Raw genomic sequence first — 18,433 nt, 5'->3', positions numbered from 1 at the left:
CCATCATCACTGGCCATCAGAGAAATGCAAATCAAAACCACAATGAGATACCATCTCACACCAGTTAGAATGGCAATCATTAAAAAATCAGGAAACAACAGGTGCCGAAGAGGATGTGGAGAAATAGGAACACTTTTACACTGTTGGTGAGACTGTAAACTAGTTCAACCATTGTGGAAAACAGTGTGGTGATTCCTCAACGATCTAGAACTAGAAATACCATTTGACCCAGCCATCCCATTACTGGGGATATACCCAAAGGATTATAAGTCATGCTGCTATAAAGACACATGCACACATATGTTTACTGAGACACTATTCACAATAGCAAAGACTTGGAATCAACCCAAATGTCCATCAGTGACAGACTGGATTAAGAAAATGTGGCACATACACACCATGGAATACTATGCAATCATAAAAAAGGATGAGTTCGTGTCCTTTGTAGGGACATGGATGCAGCTGGAAACCATCATTCTCAGCAAACTATCGCAAGAACAGAAAACCAAATACTGCGTGTTCTCACTTATAGGTGGAAATTGAACAATGAGATCACTTGGATGCAGGAAGGGGAACATCACACACCGGGTCCTATTGTGGGGAGGAGGTGGGGGGAGGGATAGCATTAGGAGATATACCTAATATAAATGACAAGTTAATGGGTGCAGCACACCAACATGGCACATGTATACATATGTAACAAACCTGCACGTTGTGCACGTGTACCCTAGAACTTAAAGTATAATAAAAAAATCAATGTACAAAAATAATAAGCATTTCTATACACCAATAGTGTTCAAGCTGAGTGCCAAATGTAGAACACAATCACATTCATAATAGCCACACATACACAAAATAAAATATGTAGGAATACAGCTAACCAGGGAGGTAAAAGATCATTACACACTGAGAATTACAAAACACTGCACACAGAAATCAGAGATGACACAAACAAATGGAAAAACATTCCATGCTCATGGATAGCAAGAATCAGTATCATTAAAATTGGCCATGCTGCCCAAAGCAGTTTACAGATTCAATCCTATACCTATCAAACTTCCAAAGACATTCTTCACAGAACTAGAAAAAACTAATTTAAAATTCTTGTGGAACCAAAAAGAGCCCAAATAGCCAAGAGAATTCTAAGCAAAAAGAACAAAGCTGGAAGCATCACAATGCTCAACTTCAAACTATACTACAGGGTTACAGTAACCAAAACAGCATGGTACTGGTGTAAGAACAGACACATAGAGCAATGGAACAGAATAGAGAGTACAGAAATAAAGCTGCACATCTACAACCATCTTCTCTTCAACAAAGTTGACAAAAACAAATAAGGGGAAAGCATTCTATATTCAATAAATGGTACTGGGATAACCGGCTATCCATATGCAGAGGATTGAAACTGGACCTCTTCCTTACACCATATACAAAAATCAATTTAAAATGAATTAAAAACATATATAAAACCTAAAACTATAAAATCTTAGGAGAAAATCTAAGAAATACCATTCTAGAAGTACGTCTTGGCAAAGATTTTATGATGAAGATACCAAAGGCAATTGCAACAAAAACAAAAATTGCCAAATAAGACCTCATTAAACTAAAGAGCTTCTGCACAGCAAAAGAAACTACCAACAGAGTAAATGACAACCCACAGAATGGGAGAAAATATTTGCAAACTATGTATCTGACAAAGCCCAACTTTCTTGCCTCCACAGGCCCCACAACACCTGGGATGTGGAAGCCTTGGAGGAGTCAGGGCCTGGAACTCTTTACGAGCAGCAAAACGAAAACAACACTTTAGCTGGTTTCCAATGCACCCATCATTTCCCTATAGAGCACTTTAGAGACAACTTTAAAGTGATTTAACTCACAAAATTAAGTCTATATAATATTTTTAAGGTACACACCTTAAAACATGTCATTCACATTATAGAGAAGTGTATAATGAGAGAAATAGTTCCCATAATGTATGAACTTCTGGGCTAATAATTATTTAGATACAAACCAATATCCATTTTCTATCCATGTACCCCTATGTAAATACATACTTTACTGAGGAAATTTAGAAGGAAAGTGGGATGATGGTTCGTGTTCTTGAATAGCAAGAATTTTCTCAAGATGCAGTCTCTTTCTGTATTTATCGATTTTACCTAAACCAAATAAAAATACCAAAGTTTTAACATTTAAAAATTACACATGCTGGGAGGCTGAGGCAGGAGAATGGCGTAAACCTGGGAGGCGGAGCTTGCAGTGAGCTGAGATATGGCCACTGCAGTCCAGCCTGGGAGACAGAGCGAGACTCTGTCTCAAAAAAAAAAAAAAAATTACACATGCTGTCTTTTACTGTTATGACATTAAAATTTTTTTGTAATGCAATGAAAAATGACTTGCCTTCCTACATGTCAAGATGTGCTATTAATTTCTATAAATCATTTACTAACAGCTGAAAGACGTAAATGAATGGAATGGAGTAGAAAATCCAGAAACACCCATATATATGAAAGCATTTAGAACTCGATAATGGCGACATTTCATATTAGTAGAAAAAGATGAATTATTCATAAATGGAATGCCTGCTGTTTGGAGAAAACTAGCTGGATTTTATGCCACAAAATAGGTTCCTGGTGGAATATAGATTAAAATTTTAAATATACAAAATGAGAAAACTATCAGAAGAAAACACAAATGTCTATTTATACAGATACTTTTTTTTTTTTTTGAAACAGAGTCTCGCTCTGTCACCCAGGCTAGAGTGCAGTGGCTCACTGCAACCTCCACCTCCCAGGTTCAAGCAATCCTCTTGCTTCAGCCTCCCAAGTAGCTGGGATTACAGGCATGCATCACCATGCCCAGCTAATTTTTGTATTTTTAGTAGAAACGGGGTTTCACCATGTTGGTCAGGCTGATCTTGAACTCCTGGCCTTAGGTCATGCACCCACCTCAGCCTCCCAAAGTGCTGGGATTACAGGCATGAGCCACCACGCCTGTCATACAGACACATTTCATGTTGACAAAGACCTTCCTAAAGACCTCACAAGGAAACATTTTGAAGGTTGGTTTAGCAAAATAAAAATTAAAACACCCCATATATAAGAAAAAAAATCGACAAAACACAACATACTTGCAAAGTATTTACAACATCCATGTATATACACATATCAGATAAGCAATGTACTTTTACGTTCAGCAATGAGGCTCTGTCTCAACAAAAAGCAAAACAAAAGAAACAAAAATAAGCATAAACGCCATGAAAACCAAAAAGACTGAGGGACTATCTCAGATTAAGAGACTAAAGAAACAGGACAACTGAACACAGAACATCATGGATTGTGAATCCCCATCTTTGATTTTCTTTGGCTACAAAGGATATTAGGGAGACAGTTGGCACAATCTGAATAAGGTCTGTAGATCAGATATTAATATTAGACAAACTTGAACTTCCTGATTTGTGAATCATACCATAACCATGTAAGATAATTATTTTTAGGTAGCACACACTGAAGTATTAAAAGTAAAGAGGCATCAGGTTCACAACTTACAAAATGTTCACAAAAAATCATTATATATATATTTGTATTTACCTAGAAAGAGAAAAGGAGGAGAATGAATAAAGCAAATGTGGTAAAGTGTTAACATCTGAGGAATTACATCCAATGATTCTTTGTACAATTCTTATAATTTTCTCTGAATCTGAAATTGTAAAATAAAACATTTCTAAAAGAAAAGCTGATTAAAACATTAACAAATTATAACCCACTGAATGAAATAAACCATGAATCCATATTGATACCAGTAAATGAGTAAATGGAAAGTTTAATGAGAAACAGATATATTTCCATAGTCTCAAATTTCCTCTTCACAAAATACAAATTAATTACAAGGTGAAAATATAACATGACAGAGAAACCCAGCAAATGCCACCATTGGTGATCACGGCTAACATCACCAAAACCAAAACAAATCAAAATTGTAGGTCCCATGGTAAGACGCAATGAGATCACAGGATACTCATTAAAAAAATGCATGGTCCAAGTCTAATACTAAAAGAAACATCAGAGAAACCCAACTGAGGAAAGTTCTACATTACTGGACTTTGTTCTTCAAAAGATCAAAGGTCATGAAAGTCAAGGAAAGACTGAGGAGCTGTTCCAGACTGAAAGAGTCTAAGAGACATGGCAACTAAATGCAATCCATGAATTTGAATGAGATCCTTTTGCTGTAAAGGACATTATAGACAAGTAATAAAACTTAAAAAGAATCTGAGGATTGCATAATAGAATGTATTACCTAACAATGTATTCATATTAACTTTCTGATTACGAAAGCTGCATTGTAGTTAGAATGACCTGATCTGTAGCAACACTCATCAAAGTAATCTGGGGTGATTTACTCTCAAATGTTTCCGGGGGGAAATGTTCTTTGTGTAAAACTTGGAACTTTTCTCTAATTTTAAGACTGTTTCCAAAAAGTTAATCAAAAACATCTTCATTCATGTAACGCATTTCCCTACTATGTGCTGTACATTGAGCTGGACATGGGGTCCGTGATGCCCAAGCAAGCCCCTGGCCTCCAAATGTTCACGTTCTGGTGACCTCAGGAAACTATTAAAAGATAAGGAGGTGTGCAACTGGCATTCCCAAAGTCTACTTGTGAGAATGCTAACTGGGACAACCTTTTGGAAGGCAATTTATCATCACGCAGCAAGAATCCACAACTGTCCATGCCCTTTGATCCAATCGTTTGTCTCATTAGCTCTAGAGAAATAACTAGAAATGCAAAAAGAGATTGATGCCTAAACATGTTGATTGAAGTGCTGTTTATTATAATGAAAATTTGAAGTATCCCCAATTATGGAGGATTGGTACTAGTAAGATTTACTTTCTACTGGGATTAGGTGTTACTTTTGTAATCAGAAAAATAAATATTATAGTCATGCGGTATATAATGATGTTTTGGTCAATGACAGATTGCATATACAGCAGTGGTCCCATAAGATTATAATGTCATATTTTTACTGTAGCTTTTCTGTGTTTAGCACAAATACTTGCTGTATGGTCTGTTGCTAAAGGACAATATGCTGTACCATGTGACCTACGTGTGCAGTAGGCTACACCATCTAGGTTTGTCTGTGTTCACTCTATGATCGTCTCACAACAATGAAATCATCTAGTGATCCATTTCTGAGAATGTATCCCAGCTGTTGAGCAACACTTGACTGTACTGAGAAGGGCTTTTAAGTATTGCCAGCTTTAAACATATTTCCAGCTAAATTCTGGCAGTGTGGATTTGTGCTGTAGAACTTTTAAGTTCTAATGAATCATTTGACCATTTATTGGAGTCACCTCCACATTACTTTTAAACATTGGCCCTTCCTCAGTTAATCTTTGAGAGTTAGGGCAATTTTGTATCCATCCATTCTTAATCTTCCATCAAAGGGTATTAATGCAACCCAACGGGCTTTTGAAATGTTGGGGGTCTTCTCTTTACCAGCCATTGAATCTTTGGATTCTCACTCCTTCAATATGCACATGCTTGGGCAAAAATACGTTGTGTCCTCCACAAGTCCAATTTCGGGTAGGTGATTAGAGTAAAATTCCTAGACCAGTGGATCTCGAGCTGTAGCATGACTTGGAATCACCTGAGACAGATGATAAAACAGGTTGTTGGTTCCCCTGCTCCCAGAGTTTCAGATTCAGTAGATCTGGGCCAGGGTCTGATAATTCACATTTCTAACTAGCTCCCAGGTGATACCGATGCTGGTGGAGGACCACTGGCCCAGAGGAGAGTATTTCTAAGGTGAGAAGGAAGAGCAGTCACTTGGTTTCTGAGGGGGGCTAAAAGTTTGAATTAAAAACATGAAACTATGATAGAACGATTTTGAATATGTATCAGCCAGTGTGTGAGAGATATCCTAGCCAGACTCAGTCACTTACTACTTGTTATTCATTTATTTATTTATTTGTTTGTTTGTTTATTTTTTGAGACGTAGTCTCGCTCTGTTGCCAGGCTGGAGTGCAGTGGCACGATCTCAGCTCACTGCAACCTCCACCTCCCAGGTTCAAGCAATTCTCCTTCCTCAGCCTCCCGAGTAGCTGGGATTACAGCAGCGCGCCATGACGCCCAGCTAATTTTTGTATTCTTAGTGGTGATGGGGTTTCACCTTGTAGGTCAGGATGGTCTCAATCTCTTGACCTTGTGATGCACCCGACTCGGCCTCCTAAAGTGCTAGGATTACAGGCATGAGCCACCGCGACTGGCCCACTGATTACTTTTAATGTGGGGCCAGCCCTTGGTTTTCCAGTTAGGCTTTATTTTCCTCAAGGGCAAATCCCCATCTTAAACATTTTTGAGTTGCCCATTGTTATTTGCCCAAGTAAAGGATCAATAGAGATTTGCTAATTGAACTGAACTCATAAATCAAACATATCCTGAGAAGAGAGAGTCCATAGAAAGTTCTGGACCTGTAGCCACAGCTACAATTTAGGATTTAGTGCTTAACTCAGTTAAGGACTGTCACTGAATCCCTATCTTTCCATCATCCCAGTTGTAGCTGATAAGCTGAATAAACTTTGAGGTTGAAGATTTTAATGGCGATAAAGCTTCTCTAACAGTCCCTGGATGGGCTTTATTTTGGGATGCCAATAATAATGGTAATCATGGGACGAGGATGGTATTATTCAGTTCATCCCAGTTCTTAATGAAGTTGCGGGGCAAGAGAAGGGGAGTGTGAGAGATGCAAATAAAGGAATTAGCTCTGCCTGGAAAACAATTTTTTAAAGCCAACATTTCTCATATACTGGTCTCAACGTTTTCTTTCCTTCTTTCTTTTTTTAGGGAAGATTTCTTGGAAAAAGCTGTTGAGGTTAGATATTGAGTGTTCTTTGTCTCCTTTTTTGTAAATTGATGTGGTTATATATGTATTTACTTTTATCCCAGACATTGGGCAATATCCTATTTTCCCCTGATGAAGCTGGGACTTTGGTGCCCTTTCCAGTTATAGCAATAATAGCTAACTTGTTTATAGCACTTATGAATCACAAGGCACTGTCCTAAGTATCTGACAAGTATTAATTCATTTAATTTATAACAGTCCTATTTTATTATCTTTTTTTTATAGTTGATAAATCTGAAGTATAGAGAGACTAAGCAGCATGTCCAATGTCAGCCAGGAAGTGATACAGCTGGGATTTATGCTGGTCAGGTTCTAACCACTGAGTTAAAGCAATTCAGCTGAACTGCAGTGGAATACCGGAATGCCACAGGTTTTCAAGTCAAATGATGCCTGTGAAATTCTGGTCCAATCTATAGACCTTTCTGAAGCCGATTTTTTATCCATATAACATCAAGGATCCTGATCATTACTTCACAGATTTAATAAAATAAAATGATATGTGTGCATAAACAACTACAGCGGTTCCCTGAGCATGTGTACTCAGCACGTGTAAGTTTCTGTCCTTATTAGAAGAAATCTTCAGAACCAAGAGTATTCCCTTTGCATTCTCTGGTCCCATACATCTAGGTGTTCTGTTCCACTCTTAGAGGCACTGTGGCTGAAGATGAGAACATCCCTTTGTCCTGGGGCATGCTGTGTTTGGAGGAGTCGTTATGCACACATGTACACATTTTGCCTGAGTCACTAAAATTGCACCTAAAAGAGACAAGAAGGAAGCTCTCAACTGAATTGAATTTTCCAGGATTTTCCTATGGCAGAGAGCCACGGTGATATTTTAACTTTTACCTTCCCCAGGCCTCAGTGAACTAAACCCAAAAAGGACAGGGCATCAAGCTTCAGATGCATGCATGCTTCCAGGGTAAGTTTCTGCCAGCCCACGACAACCCAGGAAGGAGACAAGCCTTGGTGAGTCCAAGCTCAGATGAAGTGTGAGGCTCCAAGGGCCACTGGCCAGCAACTCACCACTGAATGTCCAGTGCCCTGGGCTCTGCCCGCTGCCCTGCCCCAATGCATTGCCTACCTCCTAGTAGACTTACAGGCTTGCAGACTTTGCCTGAAAATGGTGGAAGGAAAACCAAGGTGGAATGGGACCACCTGTTAAAACATCTATGTGATCCAGGGACACTGCACAGGGCACTGTTGCCACACTTGCCACTAGGGAGTGGTTCTAAGGAGAGCAGGTGAAATGAAAGGCATGACTTAGACTACTGTGTCTGATGAAGGCAGGGCACGCCTATGTCACTGTTCTAATATGAGAGCTGATATTTCCTGGGGCACTGTTCTGAGAGTACTGTATGAAATGCCTCCTTGATTGTTCACAATGTCCTTATTATCCTTTATTATGAGACGACTGAGACTCAGATTCATTGACCTGCCTGATTCCCCCAACCAGTAGCCCTCTCTTCAGGATCGTGCTCAGTCCTTTTTTTGCAGATCTTTAATGGCGTCCCCTTGCTCTGTGAAGGAAATACAATCTCCATCACAGCTGCAGGCAAGACCCTTCAGAGTCCAGCTCCTGCGTACCTCTCTAGTGTAATTATGATTCTTTTTGCCCCATTCTCATTCTGCATTTAGTCTGGGGTGAATTGTGTTCACGTCTTCAAGTGTATTACGTTTATTCTCTGTCACCTTAGGACTTTTGCATGTGTTTTCTCTGCTGGGAACCACCTCTTTCCTATATCCCTGTCCGGGAAAACCACTATTCAGACTTCAGGATAAACTTAGATCTAGTGTTCTCCCCAGCAAGAAGTGGGTAGTTACTCATATAATCTGCTATATATAGTACATTGCTCTTTGCTTATTGTATTTATTTTATCGTATTGACTGACGGAACTATTTTTTTCTTCACTAGACACAAGGCTGTATGTGGCCAGACTTTGTCCACAGAGCATGGCGCCTGCCTCCAAATGGGTGATCAGTAAATATCTTTGGATGAACAAAAATTAGAATTTCTTTTGCTTTCCTGTCTCATTCCCATCACTGTCCCTCCCCTGACTCTGAAAATCCTAATTTAAAGTTCTTGCTGATGATTAGCATCATCAGTTTGACTTAAAACTTTATTGTCTCCAAACGATAAAACAAGAACAAAAATTATTGTGTACCAAAATCCATAGAGAGCTCAAAAGAACTTATAATAATGCCAAAAAATAATACAGAGCAGTATTTTAATAAAGCAGAGTCTCGCTCTGTTGCCCAGGCTGGAGTGCAGTGTCATGGTCTTGGCTCACTGCAACCTCCGCCTCCTTGGTTCAAGCGATTCTCCTGCCTCAGCCTCCCAAGTAGCTGGGATTACAGGTGCCTGCCACCATGCCCAGCTAATTTTGTATTTTAGTAGAGACAGGGTTTCACCATGTTGGCCGGGCTGGTCTCAAACTCCTGACCTCGTGATCTGCCTGCCTTGGCCTCCCAAAGCGCTGGGATTACAGGCGGGAGCCACCGTGCTCGGCTTAACTTATTTTTTTAAAAAAACTCCTCCACTTTCCTTTTAAACCACTGACACACATGTAACCCTGGTCTGACTGTACCGCACAGCCCAGGAAGCCACGTATCATGTGCTTTGGCTCTCACTGGTCACTCAGAGGTAGGGCAAGAATGGAAAAAGCACTGATTTCAGGGTGAAAGAAAACTCAGGTCCTATTCTCAGCACAGCCTCTAGATGTGTGAATTTCTGCACGACATGCAGTCTCCCTGGGTCTCTATCTCCATGTATTGCACAGAGTAGTTATGAGGATTCAGTGGAGTACTACACGCCAGGTGCTTAGGCAGGGGCCAAACGTAGCAACTAGTAGCTGATGCCAATTTGCTTCCTTCCTTTTCCTTTCTCCCGGGGGATTTTAGTTTGGAAATTTTATAGCATCTTTGATGTTATCAAATGATGAATCTGAACCTCCATGGATCTGTGAACACCTGGAAATTGCATGCAAAGTTGGGTATGTTTTCAAGAAATTTTATTTCTAGAGAAAATGTCTCTGTTCATTTCCTGGGGTTGCTTTAACTAACTGCCACACACTGAGTGGCTTCAACAACATAAATGTATTGCCACACAGTTCTGAAAGCTCAAGTCTGAAATCATGGTGTGAGCAGGACTGGTTTCTCCTGAGGGCTGTGGGGGAGAACCTGTTTCATGCTTCTCTCCTAGCTTCTGGTAGCTCCAAGCAACCTTCACTTACAGATGGTGATCTCCTTGTGTCTTCTCCATACGTACTCATCTCTGTGTCCAAATTTCCCCCGTATATAAGGATGTCAGTTATATTGAATTAGGGCCCACTCAAATGACCTTATTTTAATGTAATCATCTGCAAAGATTCTATTTCCAAGTAAAGTCACTTTCATAGGCACTGGGGTTAGAACTCCAACATCGGTTTGTGAGGGGGGAGATAATTCAACCCGTAATAGAATCTAGCTTTCATTGGATTTGTAAAGGTGTCTGTGGCCCTTCCGAAGACTACGAACTATTGACTGTAAAATCTTCTTAATAGCTCATCCTATACCAACCTAACCCACAAGCTTGTAGACTTGAGATGGGCCACGGTATGTCTTGAGTGCCAAATCATGGAGAAACACCAAAGCAATTCTGATGGGGTTGTTTAGGCATGTACTAATGGGAAGCCAGTACAGGAAGTCTGTTTCTATATCAAACTTTATTCCAGTGGGAAACTTTATTCCATTGCTGTTTAGTTAAAATCCTGCTGTGCTAAGAATGTCTCAAGTCTCACTCTAATAAAGTTTACAATCCAGTGGATGAGATATGCTCACCAAAAACACATATGCGTGCATAATTATAAATTGTGAAGAGTACTAGGATAGAACGAAGCATGATTCTATAAAATTAAAGAATTTGGCTTGGCCAGAGGTGATGGCTCATGCCTGTAATCCCAGCACTTTGGGAGGCCGAGGCGGGTGGGTCACCTGAGGTCAGGAGTTCGAAACCAGCCTGACCAACATGGTGAAACCCCCATCTGTACTAAAAATACAAAAATTAGCCAGTCATGGTGGTGGATCCCTGTAATCCCAGCTACTCAGGAGGCTGAGACAGGAGAATCGCTTGAACCCGGGGGGCAGAGTTTGCAGTGAGTTGAGATCACGTCACTGCACTCCAGCCTGGGCAACAAGAGCAAAACTCTTATCTCAGAAAAAAAAAAGAAAAAAGGAGCAGACAGAGAAAAATGAGATTGAAGAAAACAGAGCCAGAGTAATGGGAATACAGCCAGAATAAAGTAGTATCTCTAAAGAATCAAGTCTAAGAATGTCAAGATGTTGTAGGGTTAACAGGCTAGGAGTGTAGATTGACATACAGGTTGAGGACGAGAGAGGTGCCTTTCAATGGTGTCCCATTTCTCCTAGGATAAGTTCCTCAATTTCTCACAATGCCTGAATTGCCCTTCAGCCTCATCTCACCTCGTTTCCATCAGCCTCCGGAGTAGCTGGGATTACAGGCGCCCGCCTCCACGCCCAGCTCATCTCCGCCCACTCCTTAAACACTGCTTTCCACTGAGTGATCTCACCCTGATCCCTTTCTCTGAGTGATCTTACCTGTGGCACGATTTCAGCTATCACCCTTTTCTCATCTGCTTACAAAATAAATAATGCACAATTTTGGTCACATGAATATTTATATGGTTTGCTTAAGCCCTGTTTTGTAATTCTATAGGTAACTGCTTTTTTAGAGGATGTTTCTGTACTGATACCATTTTAGCTATTAAGACAAATCTGCTGCAGGGGAGAGGGGAATGAGTCACCTCTGAAGAGGCATGAACAGTGACTGGTGGGGTGCCGTCAGCAAGGCCTTCCCTATTCGCCCCTGGAAACAGTTGACCTATAGTCGGCCCTTGTGTGCTCTCCTGATATATGAAGCACATGCTTTGAATTTGCTGAGGTTTCCACTCATCTTCCCTGAGGCACCCTGACCCAGGGCTCCAGTCGCCCTCTGCTTACATCCATGTGGGCATAGGGCATCCCCCCAGCTGCGGCGGTGTGGAAGGAAACTAACAAATTAATACCCTTGAAGGTCACTGTGACAATGTCAGAAAATCAGACTGCAGTGAATGGCTTGGTGGGTCTGATTCTCAGGTAGGGATGCTTCTAAGGTGTCTACTGTGGAAGATAAAGAGGAGAACTAGAAAAAGAAAGGGAGAAAGGGAAGAAAAAGATGCCAGCAAGTATTTGCTAAACACTGCGTGATTTACTTTCACAGGTGTAGTTTATTTGATCCTCACAGACAGCCTGGCAAGGTAGATTGTTTTGTTTTGTTTTGTTTTGAGACAGAGTCTCGCTCTGTCATCCATGCTGGAGTGCAATGGCGCGATCTCGCTCACTGTAACCTCTGCCTCCCGGATTCACGCCATTCTCCTGTCTCAGCATCCCGAGTAGCTGGGACTACAGGTGCCTGCCACTCCACCCAGCCAATTTTTGTATTTTAATAGAGACAAGGTTTCACCCAGTTGCCCAGGCTGGTCTCGAACTCCTGAGCTCAGGTAGTCCACCCACCTCGGCCTCCCATAGTGCTAGGATTACAGGAGTGAGCCACCATGCCCGGCCCAAGATAGGTATTTTTTACATTTTAATTTGAATAGGCTCAGAACCATGAAACAGGTCTCCTGAACTAAAAAAATAAAAACTAGTAATTTGTTGGACAAGTTGGGCATCAGTCATTTTTACTTTCTTTTGAATTTGATGTTCTTTCGACTGTACTGCAAAGCCTTGGTCATCGATTTGGTGAATTAGCCCGAACTTTTGAGTCATTCTGGGTTCTGTCACTCCCATGAGGACTCAGCTACCATTGAGTCCTCTGTGCTTTTTCTTTGCACCAGCTTGTCCTGAACCTGTACGTTTAAGTTGAACCAACACAGCCAGAAACCCAAACCAAGTGGCTGACAGCAAGTATGTATAAGCCTGGGACCCATCAGCTTAGCCGAGGCAATCTCCTCTGTCCCAGGCTCTGAATTCCTCCCATTTTATTACAGTTCCTTTTTCTTTCTAGTCTAGGTTTCTCATCCTGATTTGGCTCTGCTCATACTCCTGGACATATGAACTGATTTTTTACTGGCTTTAACTCAACTAATTAAGGATTTGCCTCCTGGGCCACCCTTTGGTCTTCTTGAACTTACTTCAGGTCCTTCAATGCTTTATGACCCTACCTTAAAGCAAAATCCTCGTACTTGTCTACCTGGCTGGCACTCAGATGCTCCAACGCTGAAGTCCTCTAGGGCAGGGGAGAGTTCAGAGAGGACATGGAGAGGAGAATCCAATTACAGAACAGCCTTTGGGCACTTCCAGCAATGGATCTCATAAGCAGGTTGTTCTTATCCTCTAGAAGGAGTGTTATATTGAGGAATTTGAAGGAAAGTTTGTCTAGCAAGAACTATCTGCTCTAGTCATCATTAATGGACTATATTGGGCAGGCGGTCATTTGACCAAATTCTGGTATGTAGGGTGAATTCCTTTCTGTTCGACTCAATGAATCATTCTATCCTAGGGGACTCCAAAAGGTTTTGTACAAACCTACATTGTCATACACTAATCAGTCCCCAACAGTGAGTTTCTGTGTTGGGTAATTCCAATAAATGTATCTGTACTTCTGGATTTTTTTTTCCCATAGTGCCCAGAATTTTGTCTCCATTACCCATGCATTGTGAATTCTTGGAGAGGTTAACGTTCCCATAATCACCGCCAGCCGTGACTTCCAAACACCGCTGAATCATTCTCTGCTCCATGCTTGCTGTTATTCCTTATTATTCATACCTTGGCACTGACTGAACTTAGATCCAACCCCTTTCTATTGTTTTTACAAAGAAACAAATTACTCAGGGTCTTTGCTGCAGTTTTAGGCAGGTAGAAGGAGTTACAGGCAGCACAGAATGCACCAAAAAATTGGACATATCCATTTCTTAAGATTCTCATGGAAATTGTCTGCACGTGGCTTGGGCATCTCTTTCAAAAAGTTTCTTCTTCCTTTTATATTTTCTCTGGTTCCCATATTCCTGTGTTTTTCTAATTGAGAGCAGTTGAGCTCTTTCTTTTATATCCTGTTCTTTTCTAACCGATGCTCTCAGTGACTCAGCTGCTATTCTCAAGTGGTTTAAGATATTCTACTAATAAGTCAGTTGTTTCCATGAGAGCTGACTTCTAGTATGATTTTTTAATAGAACATAAACATAATAGTATTTATTGTTACTAGGGTAGTCATTCACCCAAACAGATGTAAACACAGATCTTTCTTTAACTCTGCAGGTATTTTGCTTTTTTTTGTTTTTGTTTTTAAGACAGAGTCTCGCTCTGTCACCCAGGCTGGAGTGCAGTGGCAAGATCTCGGCTCACTGCAACCTCTGCCTCCTGGGTTTGTGTGATTCTCCTGCCTCAGCCTCCTGAGTAGCTGGGATTACAGGTGCATGCCACCACGCCCAGCTAATTTTTGTATTTTTAGTAGAGATGGGGTTTCATCATGTTGGTCAGGCTGGTCTTGAACTCCTGATATTGTGATCTCCCCGCCTCGGCCTCCCAAAGTGCTGAGATTACAGGCGTGAGCCACGGTGCCCGGCCCTGCCATTTTTTTATTTTTTAGAAATATACTCCAGTCTGGGCAGTCACTGTATCCTCGGCAGAAGTATATTTACAGGTCACCCCACACCTCCCTCCAGGGCCCGTGAGAGGGAGCACCTGGCAAATGGACTCTGAGCTGAGCATCTCATACCTGAAGCCTCAGGGATAAATAGGAAAATTCCCCATTTGTCATCAGTGTCATCCTGTACACTAAGAATTAGGCAGAGATGTATATAAATTCATTAGCCTAATAAGTGAAACCAAGTTAACCAGTGATTGAAATAGTCTTTTTTCTCACCCTCCACACCGACATTCAAGCCACTCTGTGCCTCTGGAAGCTCAGTGGAACATAGAGTTTAGTCAGAGGTTGTCATGAACTTCGAGTTTGGAAATAGGAAAAGCAGTGGACATTTTATTTTGGTTATTGTAAGTAATAAAAATAGGCAGAGTTTAACAGGCCTGCCTGTTAGTTCAAAACACCCATGTGATTTACAGCTTTAAGCACTTAGATTTTTTCCCCTTGAGTGTTTTGAGAAATCTGACCTTTATGATTGATGAGGGGGCTGCTGTGTCTTTCTGAATCATGATTCCTTCCAAGGCTTCCCTTCTCTGCTCTTGAAGCTTATTATTATTATTATTACTATTATTATTATTATTATATTTTTTGAGACAGAGTTTCACTCTTGTTGCCCAGGCTGGAGTACAATGGCCCAATCTTGGCTCACTGCAACCTCCGCTTTCTGGGTCCAAGAGATTCTCCTGCTTCAGCCTCCCGAATAGCCGGGATTACAGGCACCCACCACCAGGTCCAGCTAATTTTTGTGTTTTTAATAGAGACTAGGTTTCACCATGTTGGCCAGGCTGACCTCGAACTCCTGACCTCAGGTGATCCACCTGCCTTGGCCTCCCAAAGTGCTGGGATTACAGGTGTGTGCCACCACGCCTAGCCTTGAAGCTTCTTTAAGTGCTAGTAAATGTAGATTAAATGAATGAATGGTAGGCAAACAAAAAAATTTGAGAAAGAAGACAGAAGGAAAAAGGAAGAAGAGACAGAGAGAGGAAAATGGAGGAGACAGGCAGGGGAGAGAGAGAAAGAGAGAGAGCGAGAAAGAGAACTGATTGTTGTGATAATTTTATTAAGAAACATTATCTACAATCATTAGTATCACCCAACAGAAATGTGTTATTTAAGGGGAACACCCAACCCACCAGCAATGAAGAGCAGCTGGGACACTCAGATTGACACTCCATACCATAAATTAGGTCAATATATTTTATTAAGTTTATTTGATTGATAAGAGAAGTAGCTTTCCTGTTTAGATTTTGGGGAGATAGTGCAAAACAAATGCCAATGTTTACTGTCCATTCAAGCCCTGTGCTCCTATGTTTTAATTTTAGTGGGAAAAGGGAAAATGATTCTGGGTGGTGACATTCCTCATTTCTATGATAACACGCTCTCAAAGTTCTCACAGTACAATCATATGGTTTTAAAGACCCATTGATTAAATACTTTCATCTGAAACTAGAACTAGAAAATATTTACGGAGAACTAAACCAACTAGTGGTTTTATCCTCATCATTTTCTTTTCCTTCATCCTTTCCCTTCTTCAAAACCTTACCAAATGGCAAACGTACAAAAGAACCGTGTCTAACCACAGGTTTTAATTCAAGGAAGACAGAAATTTCCTCTCCCAAATAAACCCCAAAATAATGAAGCCAGTAATTCAATAAAGGAAAGAAAAATAACATTTTCTTGAAGGAAAGTTGCCTGCTAATGGGGCACCACAGTTTTCAGCCTAAGCTGCCCCCAAGCCTTGATAGTGGCCAAGAGGACTGATTTCCCAGAGAGCTTCCAGAAGAGGAGTCGCCAGGCGCATTCGCTTTCTTCCCCGCTCCATGGTCGTATCTGGTATGGTCACCAGTGAAAATCAGGCCTTCAGCTGGCTTTGAACGGTGTGAGCTTAGCCCTGTTTCAGCTGAGACAGGCACTGAGGGGCATAACTGTGGCTCTCCATCTAGTCCACATCAATCAGCGAATTGGCTTTGTCTTAGGCACCTTTTAAAACAGATAAGAAGCAGTCTTCAGAATGTCAGCACAACTAAGGGGTGCAGGTGGTCAAACCTCCGGGGGGCATATGACTAAGCTTTCATTTCTGAACAATTGTGTAAAAACAATTTCAGAAAGTGCTGTTTCTGGAGCTTTTACTTCTGACTTGCATATTTTGCCAAGAATTCACCTGCATCTTCATAGCCAATGGTCCTCGTTTACAAGAATGATGATCACTATTATCACCATTATTCAGAAGAGGCAAGTGAGGCTCCGTCAGGCAGGTTAATCACTGTACCCAGGTTGAACAGGGCACATCCATGGCAGAGCTATAGTATAGAATCGACCTGTCTGCTGAAAATGCCCGTGTTTTTAACTGCTATGCAAAATAATGTATTTATTAAAGCGAAGCCATTTTTAAATCAGGTAGGAATATATACATTTATGGTCCATAAAACTTAGAAGTGTTTACCTATTGTTTCTTGAGCTTTGCTCTAGGGTAAAATCAAGGACACGGGCTCTGAGGATGGCCCTCCAGCTTGTTGTCAATCCTATCTGTAGCCACTCCTCCACCCTCTGCCCCAACCGCCCTCAGCTCTTCATATTCCAGCATACTTTGTGCCTTCGTTTAAACTGCACCATCTGCCTTAAATGTCCTCCTTCTGTTTCACCAGTCCAAATCCAGCTCATTCCTTGCAGTCTGGCTCAATTGTCCCCTTCACTCAGAAACTGGGAACTAGAAGAAAGCTGAAGGATGGTTGTTTGAGTTGTGAACCTAGCATGTGTTTTGGTAAATTTGACACTGGTGTGAGTGAAGTTATACTGCATTAGAGAATCCTTTTGTTTGCTAAGTGAGGGCAGACAGTTCTGATTTTCCATATCCACTGTGATTCTCCAAGAACAGAAGAGGATTTCTCTCGAGAATGGAGAAAGCAGGGCTGCAAAAGCTGCCATTCCAACTGCAAAATCTGTAATTTCATTATATGCTAGATGAAATGTAAGCGTGAGGGAAGTTGCCATGTTCTTACATATAAATGGGAAGAGTACTAAGAATGCTTAATAAATACGTCTTTGATCCCTCTTGAAATTGTTGATATTCTGCTCCTCTTTTTGCAGTTTGGGTTTGTTAGAATTACTTGATCAATGGCATTTCGGGTTTCTATGCCTTCTATAAGGAAAAGGAATAAGCTGTACATGCATCTGTGGGTAATGTAGTGTTGGCTATCACATTAGGCAGCTTCAGTGCAGGCATAATCCCTCCAAATCCCAGTGACTTAACCAAAACCACATACTTGTGGCTTGGCTTTGTGCATTAGCAGTAGCTCCTCATGTAGGCAGCTCTGCCTGATCAGTCTCATTGAAAGTTGAGAGGTGCTCATTCTGGGAACTAGGCTGAAGTAGCAGCCCTTATTTGAGATATATAGTCAAATGAAAACAATCACGAAGGCAGGGTCCCTCCCCACCTCTCCATAACCCTGTCTTGTCTGGAACTGCGTTGGGTAATGCTTAGCTAGGACCAGCACATTATACAAGGCAATGTCCACGTGCTGGGATCAGCAAGGATGAGCTTTCTGTCTCAGGGTTAAGAGTAAAGACTCTAACCCAGCACCACCTCGAGGGCTTCAGGCTCACTTTCTGTTTGCTTGAAGTCTGCGATGTGCTCATGAAGTCTGCATTCCTCTGAGGCCTCAGGAACAGCGTCCTTGAGCTGAGCTTCCAGCTACAAAACGAAGATGCACTTGTCATTAACAGAAAGTAAGCACAGTGCAGGGCTCCGCTGAAGTGGTTGGTTAGTAATAAAACAAGTTTAAATTCTAATTTAAGAAAGAGTACTGATTTGTGAAAACAAGTACTTCTGATTTCTGTAGAACACTGATTCATGTTTTAAA

This window comes from Rhinopithecus bieti, unplaced genomic scaffold (genome assembly GCF_001698545.2).
Source record: "Rhinopithecus bieti isolate Rb0 unplaced genomic scaffold, ASM169854v2 scaffold_36913, whole genome shotgun sequence".
Classification (NCBI taxonomy): Eukaryota; Metazoa; Chordata; class Mammalia; order Primates; family Cercopithecidae; genus Rhinopithecus; species Rhinopithecus bieti.
Note: the sequence above shows the minus strand (reverse complement) of the source record.